The 15,847-nt window shown below is 37.3% G+C and overlaps 1 pseudogene; it reads right to left on the bottom strand.

Moving 5' to 3' along the window:
* Window positions 1-1,764: 1,764 nt before the first annotated feature.
* Window positions 1,765-2,458, bottom strand: LOC141554067 (protein CWC15 homolog pseudogene; annotated as a pseudogene).
* Between the last annotated feature and the right edge of the window lie 13,389 nt (window positions 2,459-15,847).

Here is a 15,847-nt window from a genome sequence, read left to right as displayed (position 1 = left end):
GATACAGACATTAGGAGTCTAGAGAGCCTCATCACCCATTTAGAAAAATCGATGGACTCCCTAGTAAAAGTTGTATTACAAAACGGCCGAGGATTAGAGCTGTTGTTCATGAAGCAGGGAGGTTTGTGTATGGCCCTAGGAGAATCTTGTTGATGTGTAAATTGCTCAGGTGTAATTAGGGAGTCTCTGGCTTCCCTGTGAAAGGGGTTAGATGACTGTGAGGCTGTTCTCTAGGCTTCACTGCCTTGGTACCAATTGCTCCATAGCTGGTCCCCTTGGCTGACCAGTCTCCTCTCGGGAATTGTGGGGCCTGTCCTTCTGTTCCTGCTCCTTCTCCTCATTGCCCTTGTGTTAAGTGCCTTGTCACCTATGTCCAGGACCATATACAGGCTGTCAAGTTATTTACCTGCAGATGACCTGTTCCCCTTTGGCCTTGGATGAGACACAAGTTTGACCAAAAAAATGGGGGGATGAAATGGACAAAAAGCTGGCCCCCCTCACCTGCTGAGTCAAGGGGCCTCAGGCTTATCAGCAATTTAGGGAAGTGCTATGTAGACTGGGTCCCATCCCCCGGAGCATGAGACCCTGGATTTTCCAAGAAGTGTTGAAAGCCCAAACTTTCTGGGAGGTGTAAGCTTAACAAAGTGGGACAACATTGCATAAGGTGTCAAAAGGGTCTGTTGTGTGTCCTAACTCATGTCCAGACACTTCCCATTTGTAAACGAGAAGTATAGGAGAAGCTGTGTGGGTGATTTTTGTGATCTTGTAACTGCAAGGCTGTACTAGGATGTGGTAAACAGGCTTAAAAGTGACCCTCACTGAAGGTTCGGGGCTGATCTCTACTAGCCTGTCTAGTGGGGTCAGTCGCTGGCCAGCTAATAAATGATGATTTTAAATTTAATAATCTGGTTAGAGCTATCTCGTTTCTGTCCATTTGAGATAAAGCTTTGTAAGTATTTCTTTATTTCTGAACATTTGGCTTCTGGCCTGCCTTCAGGCTCTCAGAGGGGAATGTTCATTGCATGAGAGCATCAATTTTGCACTGAGGAAATGGTGCAAGCTCATATGTGTTATGTTCTTCTCAAATGTTATTGCAGCTTTAGAAATTTGCTCATATACTGTAAAGGGCTAGAACTGAGCAATGCACTTGGATAATGAAGCACGTGAGACTAATTGCCAATTGGACAGTTCCCTATTAACTTGTTGGAAGGTTGACCCTCCCCAGCTGTTCTGTGCTGACTTGATTGGTGGGACAAAGAGGGGGGAGTGACCTCTGTGGGAGGAGTAGGAGGAAGAGGAAATTGAGACTTGCATGCTGAGTCAGTCTCTCCTGGCATTTGAGGGAGGGAGGTGTGTGTGAGATTGTTAGACCTAACCCCCTGACCTTGACCCTAAAAGATCAAGAATAAAGACGTTTAGTTATCCCGACTCAGGCTGATTTCTGGGAAGACAGAGTTCCAGCAATACACTGTTATGGGATAACTAATCTGTTCAAGAAAAAGAACTGGAAACGCTCACAGAACACAAACTGGTTTATTAAATGATAAATCAACAATGTAGAAAGAGGGGTTAAACCAATTCCTAGATCTTAGGATGCCATTATCAAATAAAAAACAAAACAAAAAAAGCATTTTAGAATTTTAAATGCAGGAAATCTATAAGCTATTAAGAGCATGAAAAGTAAATCCTGACCAAATTAAAGCCAGAATGACCCTTAAAGTTTGAATGAGCCCCCTTTGTAATACTTAAGCACATAAAATTGTACTACTTGATATACTTTTTCATGAACTTTTTGTGAAACTCTGATCGAAGGATATCATTTACAAATCTTTTGTCTTTTTTCAGCTCATCTCCTTTGGCACAGTTCTTAAAGACAACATCATCATCCCACCTTCTCTTTACTTTGAAGTTGGCCCAAGGCTTAGAGGGACCAGTGAGATTCAGGAGAGGGTTTCCACTAAAGATACTTTTCATCCGAATTCTCTCTTCTTCAGCCTTTTGTTCTTGTTCCTTCCGAGCTTGTTCTTCAGCTCTTTCTTTTTTTATTTTTTCTAGTTCTGCCAGTAGAGCTGCAGTGTCATCATCACTTTCTTCCTCAAAATCCTCATCTTCATCTGTTAAGGGATCATCTGCATCAAGGTTGGCTGCAGGAAAGTGATCTAACCAAGGTTTCTTAGACTCAGAAGAAGTTGTGTGCTTTCTAGTTGGACAATCTCTGTTTTTTTCTCTTACAGCAACTCTCTCTCTCTCTTCTAGTTCTCTCCTGAAATCACGGTGGCGAACTTCTTCTGGAGCATCCTGAGTAATCTGTCTGTATTTTATCTTTGTGTGAGAAGGTAGATCTCTGCTTGAATACTGTTTTGAAAGCTGACTCAAATCACCTTCCCCTTTCCCTCTTCCACCTCTTGCAGGTTCAAATGTAGGCCTTGATGCTGTGCTCATCTTCAATATTCAGGTGAGTTAGAGTCCCACAGCCCTCTGTTACCCCAGCACCGTTACTCCACTCAGGTTAGGCACCAAAATGTAATGTTATTCTCTCAAATATAATGGTCTCTGGGAGCAAGTTTCTTGGGGAGCTTCTGGAGGCAGTCTTCGTTTCAGTTTGGTGCAATCACCTCAAATGCAGCCAGCTGTTAAAGTCCTCCTTTATTGTCTTTTTCCAAAAAAGCCCGGTTAGCTTTCTGAGAGGCCTATCTCTCCTTGGTTCCGAGAGCTCTTGTTGCTAGTCCTTAAGCTCTCCCAGCTTCTGCTTCTAGCTCAATTCTGACTCCCAAGCCTCTGGCCCTATATATATATATGGAGTGACTGTCTCTGCCTCTGAGAGTGGGCTTGTGGGTTAGTGGGCTTGTCATTTCTGACTTGTGAATCTCCTGGACTCCTCTCTGACTTGTGAATCTCCTGGACTCCTCTCTGACTTGTGAATCTCCTGGACTCCTCTCTGACTTGTGAATCTCCTGGACTCCTCTCTGACTTGTGAATCTCCTGGACTCCTCTCTGACTTGTGAATCTCCTGGACTCCTCTCTGACTTGTGAATCTCCTAGACTCCTCTCTGACTTGTGAATCTCCTGGTAGAACTGCTCCTCCTCCTCCTCTTCCCTCTCTGACTTGTGAATCTCTATAGAACTGCAATGAGTACTAAATACTCTGAGCTAGAGAACTGTTAAGTACCATGCTAAATTAGATAACAGGCAGCACCTTGAAAGAATTCTAACACATATGTCTTCAAATGAATAGCTTTCTATTTTTGAAAGACAGTATGGAGAAAGTCATCACATTCTTCAAGATTTTCCTTTTTCTTTCTCAAGGATTAAAAAAGAAAGTTTTAGCTAATAGAAATAGCTGACCCTTTTATTACTTTGGACCAGCAACTGGGTCCTTAATATGTCACATGACTACATGTGAAGGAACAATTCAAAAGATTTCTTCTTAATTTTTAAGACCTCCACTAGGACCAAGTGAAATATTTTCAATGCTCCATTTTTTATCTTCATGCTTTTTCTTTTTTTTTAAACCATTTCTCATAAGGTGTTGATATTGACTCCATCTCCCTGAATAACTGAGACAAAGCACTAACGATTTATGGCCTTTTGGATTTTCAATAGCTGAAAATTTCTTACCTAGAATGTTCAAAATTTTTATTTGTGTCAAAAGTGAATGAAGTGCATTGTGAAAGCCATCTCACAAGATGGCTGACTTTCACTCTATTTTTAGAACACTGTTTGTGTCCCAGGGCCAGGTTTCTTTCTCTGGAAATCATGTGGTTTATAAGGAGTGGGACTCTTTGGTTGTTTTTTGTTTTTGTTTTTTGTTTGTTTTCCTTTTTGTGAGACTAAGTTGGGGCCACCTTGGCATTTAAATTCCCATAGAGGGGGCAGCTAGGTGGTGCAGTGGATAGAGTACAAGCCCTGAATTCAGGAGGACCCGAGTTCAAATCTGGTCTCAGACACTTAACACTTCCTAGCTGTGTGATCCTGGGCAAGTCACTTAACCCCAGCCTCAGAAAAAAAAAATTCCCATAGAAACTAATTTAGTAATCCTAGGTAGGGCTCAAAGTTTTTTCCTCATGACTTGGAATGTATGGTCATTTGTCCTAGCTAATTAGGGCAAAGATCTAGCCTATAGGGAGTGTTGGCTCAGGCTCCTATATAATTCTTGTCTATTAACAAGGGCCTTGCCTCTCCTTCTCTCCCTCTCAGAAATCCAAATAAAATATTAAACTTTCTAATCTCTATCTTGCCTCAAATTTTCCAGCATTATATTTTGGAGGCCCCAGCGAGATGAGATCGAGATTAGAGACCTTTGGGCCTCTGCCTGGAGTTGTGGGGCGACTGAGATCTAGGCCCTTTGTTGGAGGGGCTAGCCTTGGTTTGTTCCAGAATTCCCATGAAGGACAGCAGTCTTCAGCTGCAGCAAGGCTTGCCATGGACACTTTCATTTTGGCCACAGGAGAGTAAGTCTGGGGATCTTAGGACACAATCTGGTCTGCTTACCTGTTCTGTTTGTTTTGCTAACGTCTGGATTCTCAGAAAAATAAGACACCAACTGCATTAATTTCTGGGAATGGTATCAACAGAATACTGGATGATACCATCTGTTTTGAGTATCTTTTGAGATACATCTAATCCGAATATTATTTGGACAATAAAGCTGGCTGGGTGCTCTGGCACCATCTAGTTCTGGATCTGGTTCTGAGTGTCTTTTGGCACTATCTGGTTTTCTGGGTATTCTCTGTGAATGCAAAGGCAGAGAAACACACCAAACTGGAACCTGGAAGCCTATTTTTTAAAAGGCTCCATTTGGATTTCTGAGGAAAAAGGCTTAACCTGAAAACTTCCCTCGGGGAGGTTTCCAGGAATGCTCCTAGTTTGTATGTGTTAAATGTCTTGTAAATCTTGTAATTGTGAAGTCTGTGGCTTATTTCTCTCTGCTAATTAAGGAGCTCTGTTAAAGTTTTAAGAACTGTGATTGGAAAATTTGGCAATTGGTCAAAAGGGACAGAAAAGGTTTGGCCTGTCAGAAAAGCAGTTTTTCAAAGCCTGCTAGTAGGAGCAAAGGGAAGAGAAACAATAAAGCTTTACATGATTCAAATTCAAGCTTTGTCTGGGCTGGAGAGAGATTAGAGAGAACAAAAGTTGATGCTAATTGCTTTGAAACTCAAGCAGGAGAAAACATTTGATTAGGAATTTTAGGAAACTTAAGTGGGAAAGAAAAAAACCATGTCCTTTTGGACATTTTAAAGTGGTACTGATTCTGAAATTGTGGGAGATCATTTTATTGTTGCCTATGCATGCTAGAATTATTCTGAGTGTAAGATCTTAAGAATTTGTTTGAATTTTGAAACCTTACTACTGAAAAGAATATTTAATTTAGTAGGGTTATTTCTAGAATAATAGGTAGTTTTTAAAGAACCTTTTAGATTGTTTTATATGGAATTAGGCTATTCTGTATAAGTTTTAATTGATTATCGAGTCATCTTAAAGTCATCTTTAAAGGGTCTCTGAGAATAAGTTTTTTTTTTTTTTTCCTTTGTCCTTTTGAAAATGTTTCTGTTATGGGTGATATGCAATTTGGGATTTTTCTATGTATTGGGTATCTTAAAGCAAAACGATTTGTGTAATGTTCACTTATGAAACACCTACTTAGATATGAAAAATAAGTTGTGAACTTACTGGGACAAATTTCTTACTGTTATCAATATAAGATCATGGTAAATATCTGTTTGGGATTTATTATTGGAGATAAAATTTCTTGGGCTTATAGCTAATATTATTTGGGAATCTGAAAGTGATTGGAACAATTACCTTGAGTAAAACTGGATTAAGGATACTTTATCCTGTATGTGCAGAAGGATCAGTTTTGACTGCTTATATTACATTATAGTCATGTCCCTGCATTTTTTTCCTCCTGTGACTGAGCAGAGCAAATGCTCAATAGAAATTAATGCAATTCAATTATGTCATACCTTGCTCTTTCCAATCTGGTTATATGTAATCATTATATCCTAAATACTTAGATGAACCAGGCTAAATACTCATTTGCCTGTCTGTTACTGTGTATTTGTTGTGTTTGTGGATGTTCAAGTGTTTTAAAAGTTTCTAAATAATAGGAGGGCAGTTAGCACAGTGGTCTGTGAAACCAATTGCTGTTTTGTTTATTGGGACTACAGCTAATAAGTTTGCGTGTCCTGTGAGGTAAACTTGTCTCCTCACATAGGAAACTGCTCACCAGTCTATATTGGCACTTGCACATTTTGTAGCAGTCCTTGTAAACCAGCCTTTCTATCTCAGACTGTTCTAACCTTTATTTGTTAGTTTGTTTTTTTGTTCTAGATTTTGGTCAAATTATAGCTATATTGATCTGCTTCTGGGACTTGGATCAGCCCATTGGATGCTTTGTTTTCAGCATGCCATGCTCATCCCCTCCTTGGACTAGAGTCAACTCTCTGCCCATTCTCAGCAGGAAGCAGCTTTGACTGAGACCATAGCCTCTGTCCTAATGTACTTTGGACTTTGATATGGGGGAACTGGAAAGTGGTTGATTGACTGTTAAATCCTGGCTGGGTCACTTATTACTGTGTTTAAGATTTGGGATGGAAATTGTTAAAATTTTATAATATGTAACTGCATTATTTATTTGGTTACTATGTTCCCTTCAGAACATTTAATTGTTTGAGGGATCTTTAGAAAACTCCTATTGTACTAGTCTGTTATGTATAGGAACTTTAATTCACTCTCGGGACTTATATATGGGATGGTTACTTGAAAATTTATTTATTCCTCCTTGGATGATTCTTGTGATTAAAAAATAATAAAAAGGGGGGTGGAAGATGAGAGAACCAGGGAATCTGGTGGATTTTTCCCAAAAGTAATCCCTAATTTCCTGTTCACTTTGCCTCAGGCACTTCTGCCCCTCTCCCCCCATCCCACCAGTTCAGATTAAATTGAAAGCCCTCAAGCAGTCCTTTTCGTTTTTTATTCCTTGTTTGGTTTACTATTTAAACCAGGGGTTCTCAAACCCAGATGGCCTGCGGGGTTATGGCAAATGAGCTGAGGGGTGGAGACAGAGTGTGGGGTTTTGTTTTTACTATAGTCTGGCCCTCCCACAGTCTGAAGGTCAGTGAACTGCCCCCCTATTTTAAAAGTCTGAGGACCACTGATTTAAACCCTCACTGGGCTGTGATAGCTTGTTATGCTTTAGCTTTGAAGTTCCTTATTCTTTGGAATCCCTGGCACACTGTTTTGGGAACTATTTTCTGATTTTCCATTTTTAGAAATGACCAGAAATCCGGCACCTTGGGATTTGGCATTGGAATCTCACATTCGATACTGATGCTGAATGCTTTGAGACCAACATAGATCCTTTGCCACAGAAAATTTCTTCCTCTCAGAAATCCAAATAAAATATTAGTCTCTAATTTCTCTTGCCTCGGTTTCTCCAGCATTACAAATTGATGTATATAGAAAGGTTAGTGAGAAATCTAAGACATATATGAATGAGAAGAACATAGACTAAAAGGGATTAGAGTTTGAGAACTTTTGGGAAATGGAAAAGCAGTGTGCTACCATTTTAAAAATAAATAAATAATGAAATGAAAATGACGTTTCTGTGGACCCAGAACTGGCCAATTTGAGTCTATAGAAACTATTATAGAACTGTTTAAAAAAATTTAGCAGATTCTGGGATTTTTGAGAAGTTTTAATTTACTTGGCCCTATCAGCTAAATTCAGTTAGTCTATTGTGTTTAAGTAGGCCTAATTTACATTTCTAAAAGCCTTCTGAGGGAAACCTAAGGAAAAAACAAAATAAAAACAAACTGCTCCCTCTGGGTTTTCCAAGCTTGTCAGATTTGTGAACTCTTTTTTTGCTAGGGAGGTGTCCTTTGCTGACCTGAATTCTTCTGGGTTTGCACTGGTTCCCCAATGTCTTTGACATGGGTTCCATCCCCAAAATTTTGGCATAGAGAATGAAACAGCCACTGGGCCACAAATCTGTAGTCCAACATCCAGGTCCAAATTTCTGCCCTCTTCCCCCAGGGTCTTAGAGTCTGTCAATTTTTTTAAAACCCTGTGGTCAGACTTGAAAGAGCAATTTTCTGCTACCTTAAGTTTTGGGATTGTGTATTTACGCTGGAATTCTTATTCTGAAATTGTAGGGGATAATTACTATTAGCTTTAAAAGTTCAAACTTGTTTATTTTTGGTATAAGAATTTAGAAATGTATGCATTGATATTGAAGTATTGTTACTGGAAATTTATATCTGTATTTAATTTGATTTTAAGTTTAAAGTTTTGGTTTGCTAGGAACTTACCTAAAGAAATTACATGTATGTATCTTCTAATAAGATGAAAACTTTGTGTGAGCTGTGCTTTAACATTTTGTTGGCCCATCTAGATATGTGGCATAATTTTGTGAAATTTGATCCAAGGCTATTTAGAATGTTAATCTTAAGTTTTGTCCTGCTTTCTCCCTTTAACAAAATCAAAGCAAGAAAATTTGGCATAATAGACATATGTGTAACTGCAGAACAAATTGTATCTGAAAGGTGTATAATATGTCTAAAAAATAAGAAGTATTGATGTCTCTGCCCCTTCCCTACCCCCCAGAGAGAGGGATCCTGGCTCCAGAATATTTAGGTTAGGTTTTAATAAAATGATATCAGTAGGGAAACCAGTATAAGGTGATGGGTGGAAGCTTTCCCCTGAGCTCTCATGCTAAGAGGGGTTAGTGGAATAACATTGGAACAAATTGTATGTAAGTATGGATTAGTAGAGATTGATTCTGATAAAGGAATATATTTTATATTTAAGGTTTTATAAGAAATAATGGTGAAGGATTGCAAATTGAATGAATTCCATACACCTGGGTATCTGCCCTCATGTGGGAAAGTGGAAAAACTGAATTGAATTAAGAAACTGATTACTAAATCGATGTTAGAGACTAGATTGCCTTGAACCAAATGTTTGCCTATTCCTTTATTAAAGAATTAAAACTGTCCCCAGAAGTGACCTGGACTTTCCTCATAATATTGGTTTATTCTATTTGGGAGAAGAAAGGCCCTCTTTTGTGTAAGGGTTCATTAGAAAGGTCAGGCAAGTGCAATTGAGATGTAAGTAGGCCAATGGTTTCTGAAGTCCCCAGATGTGATTGGAGTTGAGTACTTAGGGACTTCCTTCGTGGGTAGGACCTCCAACCATGGTAGGAATCCTGAAATCTCACTCTGAAATATCGTTAAGTTTGGGATGTAACCTTCATCATCGATTGGCTTGTCTGACTTCATAGACCCCATATAAGCTCAGGGCAGGAAGAACTCTACCTCTTTTAGCATCTGGAGCAGTGGTCCTCAAACTTTTAAAATAGGGGCCAGTTCACTGTCCCTCCGACTGTGGGAGGGCTGGACTAGAGTAAAAACAATAACTCACACTGTCTCCACCCCTCAGCCCATTTGCCATAATCTGGAGGGCTGCGTGAATGTCCTCAGCTGGCCTCGTGTGGCCCAAGGGCCGTAGTTTGAGAACTCCTGATCTAGAGCGTGGCCTGGAGCAGCAGGATCGAGATAAGTGGAGGAGGTCATAGAGTGTATATAAACCATGTGAATAAAGTCTAAGCTTGTTGGCCAAAATTCTTGGGTGCTCTGTTGTGCTTAAAACTGCTTTCGTATGAGATAGCAGCCGGAGGATTCTGGGGACCTCAAAACAAGATTAATATTATATTTACCAGAGTCTCTGATTAGGCCTGAGCATTAGGACTAATTAGCATTAGGTGAGAATAGGCCTAACATATGGTGCCAGATGGGAGGCATAATATTAAAATGCTAAGCCTTGAGATATTATTGATTATTAAAAATTGATATTCAAGAAGGCATAACACTTCCTCATCAGGAAGAGAAGGTAGAGATTATGGGTCAAACTGACCAGATCCAAGAGTAGAGTTGTAAATACAGAGCAAGCTTATGAGTTAGAAACCAGAACAGGTGATTCTTTAACAAAAAACACACCTGAAGAAAAAGAAAAGCAGGAGGAGTGCTCCCCAAAGCCAAAAAGTATTTATCCCTCATTAGAAGGTTTATCAGGATATATGCCTCCAGGTGATCAAGGCAATAAAGAAAACCACCTCCCCCACCCCTTAAGATCAGCTCAAATAAAAAAGATGCAGGAACTGGGCCTTCAAAAGCAAAGGCCATGTTACGGCAATTAGACCAGGAAGGCAGAAGACAGGCAAAGTTAGAACAGAGAGAGAAAAGCCAGAGCCCTGGCTACAGATTGAGCCAGAGAAGAGACCAGAGATGAATCTGGTATATCTCTGGTCTCTTGTCTCACAATTCTATATTTGCCACTTAGACCTCTATCTTTTTCTCCTTTTACCCACATTCTAGAGTAACTTGCTTAAGCTAAAAGTTTTGATTTAATCTAAAACTGTTGGAACAACTTCCAAATTTCCTGATCATGTCTTGTTTAAGGTTGTATTTCAGAAGAAGAGGTCAACATATTGTAATATCAAGATGATATTAAGTTGTTTTCTTTCTTTCTTGCCAGTCAGAAGAAAGTATATCTATGTGGCTTGAGATTTTGGCCTGTCACTTGTAAATTCTGTTAGCTCTCACTTGGGTCTTTAGTCATTGAGAGGCCACTAACTTCATTTATTGGAAAATTGCTAGCTTTGCTAACAAATGGATTGTGTTCAGCAGTTTCTTTCATAATTTCTCTTTCAACATCTCTGAGATATTGGGGGAAATTTATCAATCTAGCCATTAAATATCCTATCTTAAAAAGAATTATATCAAACTGTGGATAAGATAGGTAGTGAGGTAGACACCATTGAATTGCGATATTTTCAATGAAGTTCCTTTGACATCATAACTTATCTTTGCTTTGGCAACTAATCTTTTATTAGTATAAGAATATTGGATTTTAAATCCCAAAGCAGAGTTTACAGATTAATATTTATTAATCATTCATTTTATTTTATTTATAATAATCTTTATTAAAATTTATTAAAATTGTATCATTTATATTATATAATAAATATTAAACATTTATTTATTTTTTATTAATTTTATAATTATAACTTTTTTTGACAGTACATATGCATAGTAATTTTTTACAACATTATCCCTTGTACTCCCTTCTGTTCCAAATTTTCCCCTCCTTCCCTCCACCCCCTCCCCTAGATGGCAGGTATTCCCATACATATTAAATATCTTATAGTATATCTTAGGTACAACATATGTGTGCAGAAGGGAATTTTTGTTGTTTTTGTTGTTGCAAAAGAAGAATTGGATTCAGAAGATAAAAATAACCTGGGAAGAAAAACAAAAATGCAAACAGTTTACACTTCATTTCTCAGTGTTCCTTCTCTGGGTATAGCTGATTCTGTCCATCACTGATTAATTGGATCTGAGTTAGATCTTCTCTTTGTTGAAGATATCCACTTCTATCAGAATACATCTTCATACAGTATTGTTGAAGTGTACAACAATCTTCTGGTTCTGCTCATTTCACTCAGCATCAGTTGATGTAAGTCTCTCCAAGCCTCTCTGTATTCATCCTGCTGGTCATTTCTTACAGAACAACAAACATTTATTTATAAATTAATTTAAATAAAATAAAATAATTATTAAAATTAATTAAATAAATTATAAATTAAAATTAATAATAAAATAATGAAAAACAATATTGTACTGTTTAAATTTAACTTTGTGTGACTAGAAATCATTTGGACCTAGAATGCCACCCTGACCCTAACTAAACTCTATAGGAAAGCCAGAGATGGCTACAAGAAGTCCAAAATATTGTTATTTTGAGGGTACCCAATTGTGTTTTGAGTTTCTTTGTTTTGGGTTCTCTCAAACTTTATTAAATGTTTATAATTACCAATAGTATTACTAATATAATTATTAATCTCAATCTAGCTGATAATTTTGCCATCTCGGCAAAATTATTGACCATAACTGTGGTTTGTATGCTGATTCCCATCTAAATTCTATAGAATATAAACCTTCCAGAACCTGGATGAGAAGCAACCACATCTCCTTTTCATATCTCCATTGAACAACCTAATGAATTTCTTTCTAAAACTACTTCTGGTTTTGGGATTTGTTCTCATCAATACCATAGACCAATAAACATTTCCTCAGACATATGGCTTTTTCATGTTTCCCTACTAGGTTTCTATAACCATGTTCCTTGTGGACTTTGCATATATTAAGTTTATAAGTGAACTATTTATTATTTCTGCTCTTGCTTTCTAATGAATGAACTTTATAAACAAGTGCTCCTTTTGCCTTATTGAATTAGTCTTATTTGATTCAGTGGTATTATTGTGAATGACTTCATGCAAATGGGGAAGATAATCAACAGTTTTAGATAGTAAGAGTATATTCCCCTTATACAGGATATTGAGAGAATTGGAGTAGTAACAATCAAATATCATGTTTTTTCTCCTTTTACTCCACTCCAACACTGAAGAGGAATCTGCCCATATATAGCAGTTCAGGGCTGAGTAAATAAACTACTTCAGAAAAAAAGGGCCTGGGAAGGTTCCATGTAAGGTATATCTGTCTTACATTTCTCTTTTTCCTTCTCTAGACACTGAATTTTGCTCTTTCCCTAAACCGAGAGATGTATTTTCTCACTGAGTGTTCTTTGAACTAAAGAACAGCAAGCATTTATTAAGAACCCACTACATGCCAGACTAAATGTTAATGAAATCACACTAAAACCATCAACTAAGGAGGTATTTTGTCATTCCCAAAAGGAGACTCTGGGGAGAGATATAGCAAATTCTCCAATTGCAGAAAGAACTAAATATTAGCCCATACCCCCTTGAGGGTAAGCATGTGTCAGTACTGGGGTCCTGTTACTTGCAGGTTACTTTCCTGACCAGTGAATTAGTTATAAAGGCAAATACTGACCGGAGCTGAGGAAAAGACAAAGATAAATAAGTCAGCCTTTACCCATGAGGAATTTATTCTATGAGTGGATCATTTCTGAAAAATGTTGAAGATGCTCCATGTCAGTTAGTATCAAATGTCCTGCCCAGATTTAATTCTTTGTTAAAATAAACATCTATTTCATTGTACAAATTTCATCTTTAATAAATGGTAAAATTATTTGTATACTAAATAATTTTTAAGATAAATTTCTTCATGATTTACTAGTAAATGTGATTGTATAATTATTTTATAATACCTACCCAAAGTCATGTAAACATTTCTTGGGTGAAAAAGATTGTGTGTGGGAAAAACATTTAAGATCCCTTAATCTAGGGTGCTCCAGTAAATGGCTAATAAATTGGTTCACTCATGTGTGACTACTATTTTTTGGGGGGTATGAGAGTATGTTATTTTGGTATAGGACACCTAGCTCAGCAAGTCTAGTCAAACTAGACTTGTGAAACCTATCTAAGCTTAGAAAACTTAAGTATCACTAGTTGTTTAGATTTATTTTCTTTCTACTCCTAGTTTCTTTACATTGAGACATTCTGAATTCATTTATATTCTGTCCTCTGGTAAGTGAACCCCATAAAATTCATTCTTGTAATTAAGTGAATGGCATCTGGACTAAGAAAGAAGGAAATAGTTCTTAGTATTGGACCAGCATTTAAGTATGGTGGTAGCAAGTTTAGCAGCAGAAGTGAAAAAATTGATTATGAACAAAGTAGAACAGAACTGAATCTAAGGAAGCACCCCAATTTGGAGGGGGACAAGGTTCAGGAAGTTTGTAAATCAGTACAGAAATAGAAGTTAATATAAATTACAAACAAACTAGAGGTCAAAGGCAAAGGTCCCCTGAATCAGTTTCAAAAGGAAAAGCTGGTCCTCAAGGAAAGTGAAATTGGGGTACAGTGTAGGACACAAACAAAAGCTAGGAAGTGCAAATTTAACTGCCACTGAAAAATCAACTAATGAATTTACCACACCAACTTTGTGAGTGATTCTGCCTTGTCCTGCTCTTCCTCAGGCTTAATGTAACTTACCTTCGAAGTCTGATTATGGGGGTGAAGGAATAGCCTTATTTTAGCTGACTTTATAAAAATCCCACTTCTTCCCCATCCCCCCCAAAAAAACAAAAAAAACAGGGAGGTTTTGGATTTAATATTTTATAGCCTCTCAGTTCCATTTCCTAATTTCCTAACTCTTAATTCCAATGCTTTTTCTCTGTGAAATTATAAAAAGAATAAATTGGAAATAATTTGTATATAGTTGTTTACATGCTCTATTTCCCCCATAGATCTCCCTTGAAAACAGGGATTGGCTTGTCTCTGTCTCCTCAGATTTAGTAGTGTATCTGATTTTTAGATATCCTTCCAAACAGTGAGCCAATTCATCCTTTCCTTCTTTAGTTTCTATTAATTTCTCATTGTTTCTAATAAAGTACTGCATGAAAGTTCAGGATCCTTGGTTTTGTTATTTGTCTGGGAGTTTCATCCTGAGGAATCATGGGAAATGGTGGTGTGTGCTTACTCTGGAATTTTCTACTAGTGTTTGAGACCAAACTGGTTGCAATAATGATTCTTTAACATTAGATGGAGCTAAATAGCAACATTTAGGCTCTGTAATGCTAAAAAGATTCGGCATCTTCTGAAAGATTTAGATTTAGGATGCTGATTTTGCAGAAGATATACGATTTTTTTTCCAAGTCTTCATTCTCATTATTTCCATAAATTTAAATTGATTTGAGAAATAAATTTATAAAATTTCTGGTATGTAGGATAGAAGTGGGTGGGATACAATCTTTGTATTAAGAATTTTTGTATTTTGTTTCCCAGTCAAATTTTTAGGCGATAATGAAAAGCTTCCCTAAATTCTCATTGATTTCTCTTATATGTAATAGAATAGATATTTGTATTCCTAAGAAGGCATCAGTTACAACTTCATATTAGATAATATCTTTATCCTTAGAAGTCTTCAAGGTGAGTTGTCAGAAATATTATATAGGTAATTTTGGATCTGGTTCAGATCTGACTTGACATCAAGATTCTCAATCTTTACTAATATTTTGTCATCAAAAATTCATTACTAAAAGGAGAAGTGAGGAGACTAAGAAGTGTATTTCATTACAAAAAAAAGACAGCTTGAAAAAATTATTGAAAATGCAAATAAAAATAGTGATATGATACAAGAAATATGAATTTTAACCTCCATCTTAAATTTAATACTTAAGTCATCATTTGGTTGAGTAAGAAACAAATATATAAGGACAAGATTTATAAATTACAAATTTATAAAAGGACAAGATTTGGTTGCTTCTAGTCTCTTGCCCTAGATGAAGTGACTTATTTTAACTTGCCTTTAGTTTACAAGAAAGTGTGACATTTCTATTTCTTTTGTGGATGATTCTGGGGCAAGAAACTTAGAAGGGGAAAATGACATGCCTAGTTATGTCCCTGGCTTTTTTGGCCTGTTCAGAGGGGATTAATGCCTTTTAACATGGGTTCTTGATCAAGCACATGGTATTACTTCCTAAGGGTCCTGTCAGATGAGGGATACATTTTAATGGACTTAAGTATGAAGGACTTTTCATTTAGAAGCTACATAGAGTTCCAATTTCCTTTGCTTAACATGTCCCCCAAAGGACCCATTTTCTTTTTTCACATCTTCTGAACTTTCCCTTTCTTGTGTAGAGGGCACCATCATCTTTTTAATTACCCAAGTTCTCAACATTTCATCGTTGATACTTCACTCACCCCCCCATATCCAATGTATTGTCACATATCATTTATTTTTACCTTCACAAGACCTTTCATGTATGTCCCCTTCTTATCTTATAAACAACCACAAACTTAATCCAAGCCCTCATCACCTCTTGCCTAAATTACTGCAACAGTCTTCTAAATAATCTCCACTTC

This window comes from Sminthopsis crassicaudata, chromosome 1 (genome assembly GCF_048593235.1).
Source record: "Sminthopsis crassicaudata isolate SCR6 chromosome 1, ASM4859323v1, whole genome shotgun sequence".
Lineage (NCBI taxonomy): Eukaryota > Metazoa > Chordata > Mammalia > Dasyuromorphia > Dasyuridae > Sminthopsis > Sminthopsis crassicaudata.
The sequence above is the reverse complement of the archived record's forward strand: the minus strand, read 5'-3'. Positions and strand labels throughout refer to the sequence as shown.